General features: G+C 39.4%; 1 pseudogene; it reads right to left on the reverse strand.

Moving 5' to 3' along the window:
• Positions 1-7380: 7380 nt before the first annotated feature.
• Positions 7381-11492, reverse strand: LOC106912013 (zona pellucida sperm-binding protein 3-like; annotated as a pseudogene).
• Positions 11493-14399: the final 2907 nt, after the last annotated feature.

Genomic DNA, 14399 nt, shown 5'->3' on the forward strand with positions numbered 1-14399 from the left:
ACTTTTAATTGTCATGTCTTCATTATCAGCCCTGTGGCTCAGAGTAGAGTCCATAAATTCTCTCACACGTTCACAATCCTCATAGGGGTTATACAGAACTGCTGTTACCTTGGGTCTTTTGGGGCCTTCAATATAGCAGTCTTGTTCCCGAAGGTCTGCCATTTTTTCTTGAGCTGCCTCTTCTGGCTCGTCCTTGGGTCCGTTAGTGTAATATATGTCACTTTTAAGGTCTGTGTTGCTCATACTAAAGAAAACCTTTTGGTTTTTTGGTTTTACTTCAGGGGTTTTGTGATGATCCTCCGCAACAGGCCTGGTTCTCTCCACTCCGACAAAGTTACACAGGGGCTCCATTTTTCTCCTTCGTAATCAGAAATAAAAGTATTCGCTCTGGTACAAATGTCTTTGCCTTCGTCAATAGGAAGACGATTTTCTCACTCACTGTGGCTGCAGGTAGCGTTTGAGAATGAACGGAAGTTGAGTCATCAAGTTATACAATGTGATGTCATAGAGAGGATTGTAACCCGTCTTTCAAAATAAAGTTCTAGTAATCTTATCATTCATATTGTAAAACTCAAATTAAGAACTTATGAGTACAGTGATTCATTTTTTTTAATATTTTATCTAACGTAATATAGCTCACTGATTCTTGAGAATAGGGACAAAACAGGTCCTATGGATAAAGCACAAAATTTGAATAAAATATACACAAAATATATTTTTTTTCAAATATCTGACTCAACTAACCTGGGTCATGTGAGCACAACAATGTATATTTTCCAGGTATTTGCTGAATATTTTTTCATTTTAAACATTGTAGTCGGTGGATGATGCCTGTAAAAGCCCTTGTCCAGGAGCAGAACTCATTACATTATAATAGTTTAAAATAATTAAAGAAATACTAAAATTATATATTGTGACAATTAAGTAAAAGTAGTCATATAAATAATTATAGAGGTATCAATAAATTGAATTAAAAATCATTTTTATATATTTTCCAACTCCATTGAAATTTGTCCCTAGTTTTTGTCACTGTCAGAAATGAAAAGAATGTAAAAAAAAAAAATCAGGCATTACTGGGGGCACCAGAACTTCTGAGGACCCCATGACCACTTCCTTTCTCTTCCTTTGCTAAGAGCACTAGTTAGCGCTGGTTAGCTTAAGTTATTCTTTAGTTTTTTCTTCTGTTTTATTCCTAAGTTGCTTGTCACAACCAGGATGTGTCAACACCATAACTGACAATTTACAAAACTTTGATGAAATTTTGTGAAATAAAAGCTTAATTCTGGTATACTGTAAAGAATTCATGGACCTGACGAGCTACAATATGGCCTCCTTCAGAATAACATCATATAAATTGAGGTAGTTTGGCTTTTTCTCAACTCCGTCAGATGTCAACTCCATCAGAGTTTTTCTGACTCTTTCAGTGAAATTGTTGTCAAATCTCACTTAAATGTGCAATTAATTCATTTTAATGTATTTTACATAAATTGCATTGCTTCACATGTAACAAGTTTTTCATTTTATTCACTAGTTTGTCACCACCTTCAGTTCTGTGTCAACTCCGTCATGCACTGTCAACTCCGTCAGATGGACTTTTTGTTGTTTTTGGTTTTAAATAATATTTCTTTTGTTTCTTGAGAAGCATTTCTCTGTAAAATGAGTAAAAATATCACTAATAGGGTCATTAAAAATTATTTATTTATTTTTGTCAGATGGTGATGACAATGTTCTAGGTCAGGTTGATTAAAAATGTAATATTTTTAAAAAATGTTGCAACTGGGAGCCTGTACCTTAGCATCTTTACATTTCCTAAACATTATTTGTCATATTTGCATACATAAGGTTGAGAAATAACAAAAAAAAAATTATGGAAAAATTAAAACCCATTTTGTCCCTATTCTCAAGAATCACTGAGCTAATATTTCACTTCGCACTTTTGCTAACTTTCAAAATATTTCACAAACATTAGGTATGCTAATCTATATTCATGAAACAAAATTAATATATTTCGGCCAAAATTAGACCAAATAACTATCAGTTATGTGGACTAATTTTAAATATCGAGGAATGGAAGCTGAGCAGCAGAGACATTAGTCAAACACGGCTAACATGTAACCCGAAACCGTGGTTATGCATCATACCATATGACTGAAAACTTTACTAGCATCTTTTTCTCACTCTTTTTGTGGAAGACATAATAAAAGAAATTGATAGAGTTGTTATTGTTTTCTTCTGTATTTAGGGGTTAGCTTCTGCAGTACTGAATCAACATTAGTTTACCTCACTCCCATATACTCGCTCCCATATGCATTTCTTCTACATTAGGTTGCTCCAAATTTCCTAAAATTCAAATATCTCTCCTACTGAATCAAAAAAAGAAAAAAAAAGAGAAAGTCTGGGAACCACACAAAGGTCTGCCCTGCCAGAGCCATAGGTGGCTGCAATAGTCTCTTAGAACATATATGAAAAACAAATCTTACAATAGGCAGAGGAGATCAGAGAGAGCATAGGAGCCCCCAGGAGGGATGTGTGGGGATGCTTTATGGGAAGAGGGTGAAGGTGTGGCTGTGCAGGTCAGGCCACTGCTTTCCTCTGGGAGGGACCCCAGTGTCTGTGACAACAGGAAGAGACTGAAGGTCAAAGCGCAGACCTGTTGTCTTCCTGCCTGTGTGACAGACGCCTGTCTGTCTTACTTTATTATCTCTTTGTTGAGCACACAACAATCAGTGACTCTTCATGGTGGAAAAGGGGAAAAAAACACGGTGATATTATAGAAACTGAAAATATGTGGACTCACACAACATCGGTGAAGTACAGGCAGCATACATCTGACACTTGTGAAGATTTTGAGACCTAAGCAAATTTCTGCTTTCTTATGATTTCCCCTTTTTGTTCTTAATTTGTCCAAATCTCTCTCTTCTTTGGTGTTTCGTCAATTTTAACCTCTGGTACAATGACTGTAAGGCTCCGTCTCGTTGGCTTTTTTTGCACCATTAGCGCATGGAATGTAAATATAATGCAGCTTGTCCACCATGTCAACAATTGTAATATTGATATTTCTTCTGGATAAATATGAAAAGGAAAACAGAATGTAAAAAAAAAAATTGTATAAAACTCCTATTAATAGCACATCAAATCTGCATTAGCTGATACAAATCAGTGTTGAAAATGTTGTTTTAGTTCATTGAAGAAGAAACATAACCTTGAAGGTCCACTGTGTGGGTAATAATACCATCTAGTAAGATAAACAGAAAACTGCATTAGACAGCGGTAGTTAGTTATTAACACCATATGGGCAGTTGCTCAGGGTGGCATTAGATAAGGGAGGAAGCACCAGACAAAAAAAAAATCTTATTTGTTGCAACTTGCTTTTATTCTTGTCACATTAATAGTCAGCTGAAGTGAAAGAGAGAAAATATTTTACTTTGTAGAAGACTAGAATTTAGATGATTTATTTTATTTTTTTGCATTATTTAAGGACAGACTTAACTTGTGCTCAGGCCTCAAAACGCAGACGATGCTAATCCATGTTATGCAACTTCAAATATGTCCGCCATCACTCCACGGTCTGTTATCTCTGCTCTGTCAACCCTTCAACAGCACAAGTTCACAGGTAAATCCTCCCCGTGAAACGTGTGTGGCCTCTTTGATAAGATAAACTTTTTATTTTTTTCAAGGAAAAAAACGAAGACACGGCAAAGTGAGGCTTCTTCTGCTTTCCCAGTCAAAACTATCTGAATGTCTATTTTTGAGGATAAGGTCATGCTGGTAGACAGCCCCACCCCTGGAGCTCCAGAGACACACACTTGTCCCTTTGTGCCCTGATAAAGGAGACTGGTGGATGCATGTAATCAGCATATTATTGATAGTCTTAATGAGAAAGGCTCTGAGTCACTGAAGCCATTAGCAAGGATAAAAGAGGCTTAATTATTTTCAGTGTGGATGGTGTGTGTGTGTGTTTTATGGCTTGCATTTGTTCCTGGGCTAAGATCAGGCTAATTAAATCCATTTCCTTAGTTAGTAACTTTTTTCTTTCTTAATTAAGAGGGTTAATTATGGGCCTGGGCAGAGGAAACGTGCATGTTCGTGTGTTTATGAGGATCTTACAGACCAGAGCCGGATGAAGTGATTTGTGAGCCTCATAGAAACCCTGTGAGTAATCAAATACATCAATGACTCAAGTTACATTTCATATGGCAAATGTAAACTGTGTGTATTTTAAAAGTACAGTCATCAAAAACAAATAAAAAAAGCAAATAAGAATAAGTGTGTAGAAATTAAAACACATGTGAGAACATAAAGCTCATTGAATAAAAATAGATCAACCCTGAAAAAAACAACAACAAACAAACCTTGAAGATTATGTCAAGCATATCCTGATAATTTAGGCACTCTATTAAAGGGCTCTGCCTTTCCTAGATCATTTACAGGTGAGTTGTCTAATAACAGGAAAAGGACCGAGAATTGATCCCTGTGGAACCTCATGAACGATGATTGCTTTCACTGATTCAAAACGACTACTAGACACTGAAAATGTTGGGCTTAAAGTCAACTGATCGAGAGCAGCAGCTTCTGAGACGACGAAGAACCATTAGCTGCATCGAAAGCAGCACTGAGATCAAGGTACGCAGGAAAGTCTATGGTTGTCCAAGATCATTTTGAGATTATTATTCAGATCTAAAGCTGAAAACGCAGCCTCTTTCTTGTCTCAAGGAAATCCACGTGTTGTACTCTCTCATCAAAAGCCTCAGCCAACAGATCTGGCGTTGTTACCCACTTCTGTCATCACCACCAGTGTGTGGTACGAGAAAACATCTGCGGAGCACCAATGGTGTGGAACCATATTCCCCAGCATGCTTCATCTACACTCTACAGCAATGATATCATTATGGCTGCAAGACATGAGAGAACTCGCCCGGTTTGCCTCTAGTCACACACCATTACTTTTGATGGTCGGTTTGCGTGCATGTAACGTACAGAAGTGCACATATGCTCTGGACGTTTGTGTGTGTGTGCGTGCTCGTACCCTCAGGGTCACACATCCTGTCTGTGAAAACGGCTGATTCAGGACTGCCAGCCATTTCGCTTGTCATCTCGGGTCTATAACGGCTGGACATCTCCACGCAGCAGACTATCTCAAGTACGATGGGAATGATGATGATCCTCTGTGGCTAGGACAAGACATTAGCGGCTTTTACACTTGGCTGACTTGTCTTAAAGCTGAAGGCAAGTTTTTATTTTTCATAAGAAAAAAAAACAAAAAACAAAAAGCACAGTCATTCTGGTGGCCTCAGAAAATCCCCTGTCTGCTGTAGCTACCAGAATGATGGATGTGACTCATAACTACCAGCCCACTGATGAGCTGGCATGGCTTCACCAGCTTTTATTATGGCAACTTTATAACACTGTCAATATATTGCCCTTTTAGGGTTTCAAATATCACTTGGATTGCAATTGCAATTATGAAAACCTTATATTAGCAGTTGAGCTTGAGAAAGTTAAGTTCTTGGGAACAGAAAGTTTTTTGCCAATTCAAAGATTGTAAAGAAAAAACATTCAACAGAATTTCTGTAATACAAACATAAAGCAGATATAGACCATAAAAATAATTGTTAAAACTGCTAACCATTATTACTTTTGATATTGCCTTGTTAAAGCTAAATGAATTATCCACTGTATTAAGTATTTTCTCTTATTTAATAATATATGGTGTAGTGTCTTTCCTGTGTTTTTTTTTTAAGTGTAATTCTTTTGCTTCTCGCACACAGCAGGGAGAGCTAACAGCTTTTGCTACAACGCTAACAACTGGTAAATGTAGCGTTTCTGGCATATTATTTAGCAGCTAAACTTTCAGTTTTGTTCAATAATTTATAAAATGTGCTACGTAAATGTTAAGCTAATATTTAGTGAATGTTTACAATATGTTTTTAGTTTTAGTTAGACCAAGTAAAGAATTCCTAAGCTAATAATGTCTTAAGCTAATGACAAAGGCTATGGCTTTGTTTGTTGTTCTTCTCTTCACATAGGGATTAAAGTTTATTAAAATGTTTCTTTTTGTCTTTAGCCAGAACACATTTTCAAAAAATATTTGATGGTTTGATTTTGAGTCTTACTCAGTATTAGTTTGCAGTTACATGCCATTGTGATTTTTTCCCCCCCTCTTCTAAGATTAAATTTGCAGGTCCAGAGTGTAAATTTAGACATCTGCTCATTCACACAGCTGCTGGAAGTAATAGAACATTTCAGAGTTGGTCTGAAAAAATAGATACTGCTCCTAAGATGGTTAAAAAAAAAAAGAAACTCTATAAACATAGTGTTTCTTACAAGAGACAACCCTTGAAAATGGTACCGGCTTGCATTTGGACAGCACTGATTGGTTCATAATTTCTTCTTTTCTCCGTTTCGCCTTTATCTGAGAGCCACATCTTTTCCCTGTATCCCTTTTTTCCCCCTCTGCTTTTTGTAAGGAGAAGCTTATGGGTTTCGTCCATCATGCTGCCTCTGTGTGCCGGTCGCTGTCATGCTTCCTGCTGGTGAATCATTAGGTATTGGTTTTTATTAGCCTCTGGTGTAATGGCAGTAGGAGGAGGAGGTGTGGTGCTCGGCGTCGATCCGGCAGTAAGCCAGCACCGCTGTCAGCTTTACGCACGGGAACAAACACCCCATTAAAACAAGACCTTCACATATTACTGTAATAAAAGCCCCTGCTCTTGCCTTTATGGGCTTTTTAATTATATCTATTCATCTTCCCAGGCTTTGTGAGCTACAGTGGCATGATGAGGCCCATTTCATAAATACCCCTCTACAGGCAGGAAGGGGAGTCTTGGAAAATGGACGAATTTTAAACATGCGACCATTGTGACTGGGAGTTGCATGTACCAGCGACGCCGCACGATTACTTTGTGGTAATGGGGTGGATTGAAACGTCTCCGACCGATCGGGGTGCTGGAAATATTCATGCAGGTTACCCTGAAAGAAAAATTATCCACAAAACATAATTTATGTATTCAATATTAAGGTTGGATGTTGGTACTGTTGGCATGAAATATTAACATCTACAACCAGCAATGGAAATACACGCAATGCCATTTTGCATGCATTTAAATTTTAACCAAAATTTCATTTTCTGCATGATTGGACAGGAGTTTTGACCCCTCTTAAACTGCAAGAAGAAGAAAAGTTACATTTACAAAAACCATTTTCAGAAACCAACAAAAACTCTGTCCCACATTTTTTTTTTTTTCATTTTGGGAGAGGTGTGTCAGTCTTGCATCAACTTGGGAGAAGCAGACATTTCAGTTCTGCTCAAAAGAAAGAAAGAAAGAAGGAAAGAAAGAGAGAAAGAAAGAAAAAAGGAAAGAAAGGAAGAAAGAAAGACGTGGGGTTATAAATGTTTTATTGGCTTAACTCAGGTACAAACAGAATGCCCAGCGGGTTTGTGGAGCCTGCTGCAGACTAAAGTGCTCACTGAGACCATCACCACATGAGCAACACCTGCTCCACACAGATGAGTAAGTGGCTGAGAGAGGGAGCACAAGAAGGAAAAGGCAGGGATTATTGGCTCTGTTAGCTACAGCAGGCAGAATTAGCCAGGAAGACGTTACCAGGGGTTACCAGATTCAGTTTTGTTGAACGGATTCAGGAAGAAGCGCCGTCCTCTAACAGGATGGGACCCAGAGCTGCCATCCCGTCCCACTGCGGTGCTGAGGAAAGACACGATACCAATGCAAAGTGGAAAAAAAAACATTTTAGCTTTAGGGCGACGAGTGATTGGTCTGAGCGTTTGACTTAAAAATGGTTAAAACAGGGGTTTCAACCTCGCCAAAACACATTCGTCTCACATTTCTGCTATTGCTTTTGTCACAATGGCACCGGAGAACGCGTCAAAAAATTTGTCTCCTGGACGCGTGCCGTACACTCATTAACCATCCCGGAGTGTCATGTAAACCGTACCAGCATCTGCTGCGGGGCTTCTTCTCTGCACCTGCCCACTGCAGCTGGCCTCATAGCAGCTACACACCTTGTTGTCTCCACCTGATGCCACCCATCTGTCCGCAGTCAAAAACGTGTCATGTTGTAAAAAAAAAAAAAAAAAAAATATTGCATCGCAGTGAGGGGGCTCACCTTCCAGCTTCGGTCAGGAAGGAGCAGGCTTTGTGTTGAGAGTCGACGGGAACACTGACTGTTGTCGCGTTCAGGTGGCATGTTATGTAGAACTTGAAGATCGGACGTAGGAGTCACCATTTTCACAGAGTTAAAAGGTTGCAGTTCTTGAAAGTGATTTTTCAGACTTTCAGACTAAAATGTAAAAAAAAATAAAATTAAATAAAAAAAAAGCCCTCGTCTTTACCACAGGTAAGTCGCTTTAGTGGTGTTTCCATTACAAATGTGTGCAAAACTCTGTCAATATTCTACTAATGTCAAACACCCAATTTCACAATTGCAGTGTCTTTATTAAAGTAAAAATGACACATGTATAATTTTGTTAATGCGATATGTTCATCTGGTTGTTGATCACATGACTCTTGTGATGCAAAGAAGTGTGTTTTCATTAAAAAAAAAATAAAACAAGCAAATTTATTTCTTAATTCCATTTTGCACAATTTTATGCTCAATGAAAACGCAGACATTGTCTTGGTTTCATGAGTTGCTTCCTCTCTTGCTTTGGATAGGTTTGGTTTTAGTTGCTCTTGAAGTTCAGATGCAAGTCACAGGTGCAGTCACTTTTTCTTCCACTCAACTTTCCATTGACATGGTTAGTTATAATTCTCAGTGAGTCGCCAGCTTTGACTTTGAAGTCGATGCTCCAAAAAGAAAAAATAAATAAATAAGAAAAATAAATCTTTGAGACGCACAACTGAGTATCCAAGCCGTGCGTTTTGTTTTTCCTTTTTTTCTTTGGAAAATTAAACATTTTCGATAATATTTTAATGTTGGGACATACCTGTCCTGCCTTAAAGTACTATAGTAAGACAGTGCTGCAGTTAAATGTAAACAGGATAAAAGGAAAACCAAGGGGAAAGAGGACACACTGACAAAATGTGCTTCTGCATAAATGCATACATATATATGGTATTTTTCAAAGTGCATAAACAAATCACAGAGTAACTTCTCTTACTTCGCTCCTGTCATCATGTTTGAACTTGAAGGCTTTCAGCTGGAAATGAAGTTTATCCTCTTGGCTCCTCGGCATGAAGTAAAACTGGGCTCCTGTCAGCTTAGAGTCAGTCAAACACCTTGAAATGACACAGAGAGAGAGCGAGAGAAACCGGATTCACACACACACACAAACCTTCCCTAAACCTTAATTTATCTGTATTTTTTTTTTTTAAACCACAGTTAGTCCACAGCTCCTCACTCGTGGTTGCCGATGAAGGAGTAACTGGGATGAGAACTTGGATTGGGGTTCGCAGTGACCACACACAGCTGTCCACAAAGACCCTCAGAGGGACGTGGTAGCCCTGCATCATCGCTGCCGCCTCCACGTGCATTGTCTCTCTCACGAAGACGACGTTGGACGCCCTGGGCGACCGCCAGACCTCTAATCAAATCCACATGACAAACATGCACAGTAAGTGGAAAGGCAAAGTCGGGACCATCAATCCGATTAGATGAAGCTAAAACGATGCCCAGGGGAAGATGATTGGTCTGGGCTGATGGAGATACGGTAATATCAATAAAAAGAAAAGAAGGAATTAAAGAAATTGAACCTGGATAAGAAGCATAAACGAAGGTCTGTTTCTGTGAAATGCAGTTTAAAAAACTGACTTAACTTCTCTAACGTAATCAGAGTACAGAAAGACCAACTTTTCAGAAGAACAGTTCAGCTCCGATATCATCTGCTGTCCGTTTGGAATTAATTAGAAACCATAATCAGGAAGATATTGATCGCCTCGCCGTGAGGGTGACCCTGTCGGGTCAGCTCCCGCCTACGAGACATGGAATCTCACCTCATCCTGTTTAGCATTTTCAAGAGCAGGCAGTAAAGTCTTAATCTTTAAACTTTCTGGATATAAATCAGTATTTTATTTATTTATTTTTTTTTAAACCTGCACCCACCTGTCATGAGGCGCAACGCAAAGTGAAGCTACTGTTCTGTTTGCATTTCAAAGGCAAACGTCGTCCACTGAGACCTTAAGGTGTTGCTGCTCGCGTAATGCCTCCTGCGAGGAAAACGTAGAAACCGGTTCATTACAGATCATCTTGTGCAAACGTGTTTACATCAATCCTTACAGAGAATCGATCCCAAAAACTGCTGTGGAACTTTCATACATCAATATTGTTCCCCGATGTTATATACATGACAAAACAACAGTATTCTAAAATCTGCTGTAAAAATTTTTACAGCAGAGTTACCACACCCATTTTGGCGTTGGAAAAATTTTAATTTTTTTCCAGAGAATAGGTGTAGATTAAGAGCCACTTCTGTCATCTGAGAGGATCGAAACACACCCAGTGACTTCACACACACAGTGGCAGTCGTGTATGAGTTGAATGCTTATGGTCACTGTGCTGCCACAGCCCTGTAGCTCTGTCTCAAACAGCCGGATGTGATACACAGCATGAACCACCATCAGCCTCCTAAACTCAGATCATTGGGTTGGATCAGCTGACTATTACCTGGAAACAGAGGAGGAATCAAATTAACAAGCTGAGGTTCAGAGACAGAACAAATAACGTGTCGCTCTAAAGTCCAACAGGAAAACAGTGAGGAAAAAGAGAAATCACAAGAAACAGAACACTGATCTGTAAGTCAGTCTTAGAAGCCTGAGCTTTCCCAACTCAGGCCTCTAACCCAGACATGCTGTTTTCACACAGAGCAGGAGGAAACTCAACTACTAAACAAACACAACTGATCAATTCCAGCAGCCATTACCTAGAAAGTTCTTTTTGACCGCCACGGCGACCTTTTCTTCACCACAGCGCACTGACCTGGTCTCCGCTGGCGCAGGCACGGGCCGCTCGCGCTTCACAACTTGGAAGATCACTCAGATTGATTGATGTTGTGCAGACCGAGATGCCAGCCAATTGTCAGAAAGATAAAGCGCCCCTGAACTACCTCAGGTCTTTTTCTGCCGGGGTCAGGATTGGACAGGTTGAGCTTTGGGCCTTGGACTAACAACACCTCTGCAGCTGGGTCGGTTTTCCTTTTTTCTGAAGAAAGCCTGGCCTGGGCCACCTGAAGGCTTTGTGACGTCTTCTCCTCACCAGACCGGGGCAGCTTTCTGAGCTGGTAGGTTTTGAGCTGGAAGGTGGCAGGAGAAAGCCGAGTTGCCCACTGTGATCTTGTTGTCTCTTGTTCTCTTTGGGTTTGGTTGGCGGTCTCATTGGTGACCAACGAGTTTTGAGCTGCAGAGCAAAGATTTCCTCCTGACACAAACCCTAAAAAAGCAGATGCTCTGAAACCCATCACAGCGTCTCACCCAAAAACATAAAGTTTTTGTGTGATTTCAAAGAGCAACGCTGCCTTTGTCCTTACACCAAAAGATAAAAAAAAGTTTGATTAATGTTCAAACAAAGCAAAACGCATCCAACGCAGAGTTTTAAAGTTTAAGGTGAATCTCAGAGCTCCGCTTTGCCTCAACAGAGTTAAAGAGGCATCTGCAAGACATTTCGTCTCTCCAGCGAAAGACCTAAAAGTTGCAGATATGTCTCACAAAACTTTAGTTTCAGTTTTAGCCACAGCTTGAAGGAGAGAGAAATATCAATCAAGACTATCAAAACCTTTTAGTTGGAGTTGTAGAACATAAGGTTTTGTTTTTAGCTTTAAAGCTATTTTTAGAACAGTCAGCGTTGGAGCTGCTAAATTATCTGACGCCACAAAGTACATAGAAGAATCACAAATTTAAAAAAAAAATGAAGTTAATGTGTGATGCCTGAAGATCAGCATAACAGAGATATGAAATCAAAAGGAGTGGACCAGGAATGATCCACTGTGTAAAAATATTAAAACACTTATAAAATTGTATCTAGAATAAAGAAATATCTCTGTTTTATTTCTTTTTTTTTAATTGTCTGCAGTGACTGATTGACTTCTCTCTTGTAGATCAGGATGTGATAAGGACTCAGACGTGTCTGCCTCCGCTTACGATGATTGTAACGAGCAAATTCATTAAAAAAAAAAACAGAAACAAGTCTAACCTCCAACAGCGAACCTTTCACTGCCCTCATGGGGCAAATCAATCACATCTCTGAGGCAGTTTAAACCTCCAGGTCTGCATTTTTCTTTTTATACATTATGGTCTTGAATGTCAAGGCAACGTGGTCAGCAGTCTACTGGGTTCAGCAGGAGCTGCTCATAAAACGGAGATTTACGATGGTCCACCTTCACAAATGTCACCACCACCAGATATGTTTATATGTGTGTGTGTGTGTGTGTGTGCGTGTGTGTACACGTCCATCACTCACAAGAAAAAAGGGAAGCTGCTCTCTTTTATCAATCTTTTGATGGGGATGATATTTCAAAGTGGCATCACAAGGACGCCGTTTGATTTCCAAACTCCACAAAAAAAATACTTAAAACGTTTTTCAGCTTTTTAACATGTATTAGTTACAAGACATGACGGTAGAAATGTGAAAATTGTATGTTTTCAGTGCCAAAAGTCAAAGACTCTCACTCTTTTTTTTTTTTTTTTTTTTTTTTTGGATGCATGAATGATAAATTAACTTTCGGATGACCCTGTCGTTCCAACCTCATCCTGATGGCGGCGATGGTGGTCTGTGTTGAAGCTCCACCTCAATCTAAAAGCCGACCCCAGTTGGACGCCTTGCAAAACTATTTAACTCATTGCCACTACATGTGAGAAACAATAACAAAGTTAAGCATAATTTGTAAGTGAAAGGAAGATATTAAGTGTTTTGGGGTTTTTTAGAAATGTCTGAAAAGTGTGGCATGTGTTTGTTTTTTAATCTGATGCCCCAAATAATCAGCCTTTATCAACGGAGCACTTTTTAATCTACGTCAAGAGCAAAAAGGTGTGATTTACATGAAGTAGCGAAGTAACAGTCAAAAGATGACAAATTACAAGGATAATATGTATTGTGATGATGACCGAGATTTAAGCAAACATTTAGTCTAAAATCAAGATAACTGTGCCAAAACAAATAAATAAATACAAACAGACTAACATCTACATTTATTCCACGAATCACCACAAAAAGACACACATACAAGAATTAAATATATTTAAAAGAAATACAAAGTTGGTGTAATGAACATTACATAAGGAGTTGTTTTTTTGTTTTTTTTACTTTCAAAGTGAATAAAAGCACCATCATTTTTAGCTTATTCTGATACCCCTAAATAAAATCGAGCGCCAACAACTACTGTGCACTCAACTTAATCTCTGATTAATCAGTTAAATTTTGGCATTTGAATTTGAATCATCCTCCTTTTTTCTCTGACACACCAAAATAAGCTACACTGCGATTAATTTCATTCAAAGCACCTTTTTTTGTACTAATCTACTGTTTAGTTTAGTCTCATTTACATTTATAAAGGCGTTACTTTTGGTTCTCGTCGAGGAACATTTTACAGTAAGAACAAAATGCGTGGACAAATAAAAACCTAACGCGATTTCCTAGAAATTTGCCTCTACTCTGAGGTTTAAATCAGTTTAAATGTATTGCACTAACACAGGCCGACCTACAGGAATATGTTAGTGCCGTTCCAGGATCTCCCTGTGGACTCCACAAAAGAGAGGCTGCTATTGTCAGGAACTGGCTTTTATCTTATCCTGATCACTGGCAAAACAAAGACAGGTGTGTGGATGTAGTGTGTGTGCGTGTGTGTGTGTTGAAATCAGTCCAGTCCTGCCAGTCAGACCCCTCTCACTGCTGATCTCTAACTTGGTTAGCTGCCTCTAATTTGGCCCCGCGGGGCTTTAATTTGCTTTCCTTTAGGGGTTTCTGAAAAGGGCCTGGCAGCCATTTTGTTTTCACACACAGACACACACTCGTGCGATGCGGCTCCATCACTTCCTGCCCCCTGATAATCCCGCTACATTTTCAGACGAGGGCAGGTAAACAGGCCGAGCCCTCCGCTTTTGACGATAAACACACACTCCTCCCTCCCTTACCAGATGGGAAATCGTCAGCCGCGATGGCACACCGACAACGCAGATGTTCTGTGACAGCAACACACACACACATGCACGCACGAGGGCGTTAAACACACATGTTTGCATGGCTATCTTTGTGGGGACTTTCCATTGACTTCCATTCATTTCTACAGCCTAAACCTTACCCTTATCCTAAACAAAACTCAATTCACACCTTAGTCCTAAATCTAACCCCTGACCCAGAAACAGTGAAAAAGGCTTCGGTCCCCACAAGGAGCAGTGGGTCCCCACAACGTAGTACGTGTCAGGAAAATCGTCCCCACAAGGTATTACAAACAA

The sequence above is a fragment of the Poecilia mexicana genome, unplaced genomic scaffold, assembly GCF_051168715.1.
Source record: "Poecilia mexicana isolate PSO_F unplaced genomic scaffold, ASM5116871v1 scaffold_2, whole genome shotgun sequence".
In the NCBI taxonomy this organism is placed as follows: domain Eukaryota; kingdom Metazoa; phylum Chordata; class Actinopteri; order Cyprinodontiformes; family Poeciliidae; genus Poecilia; species Poecilia mexicana.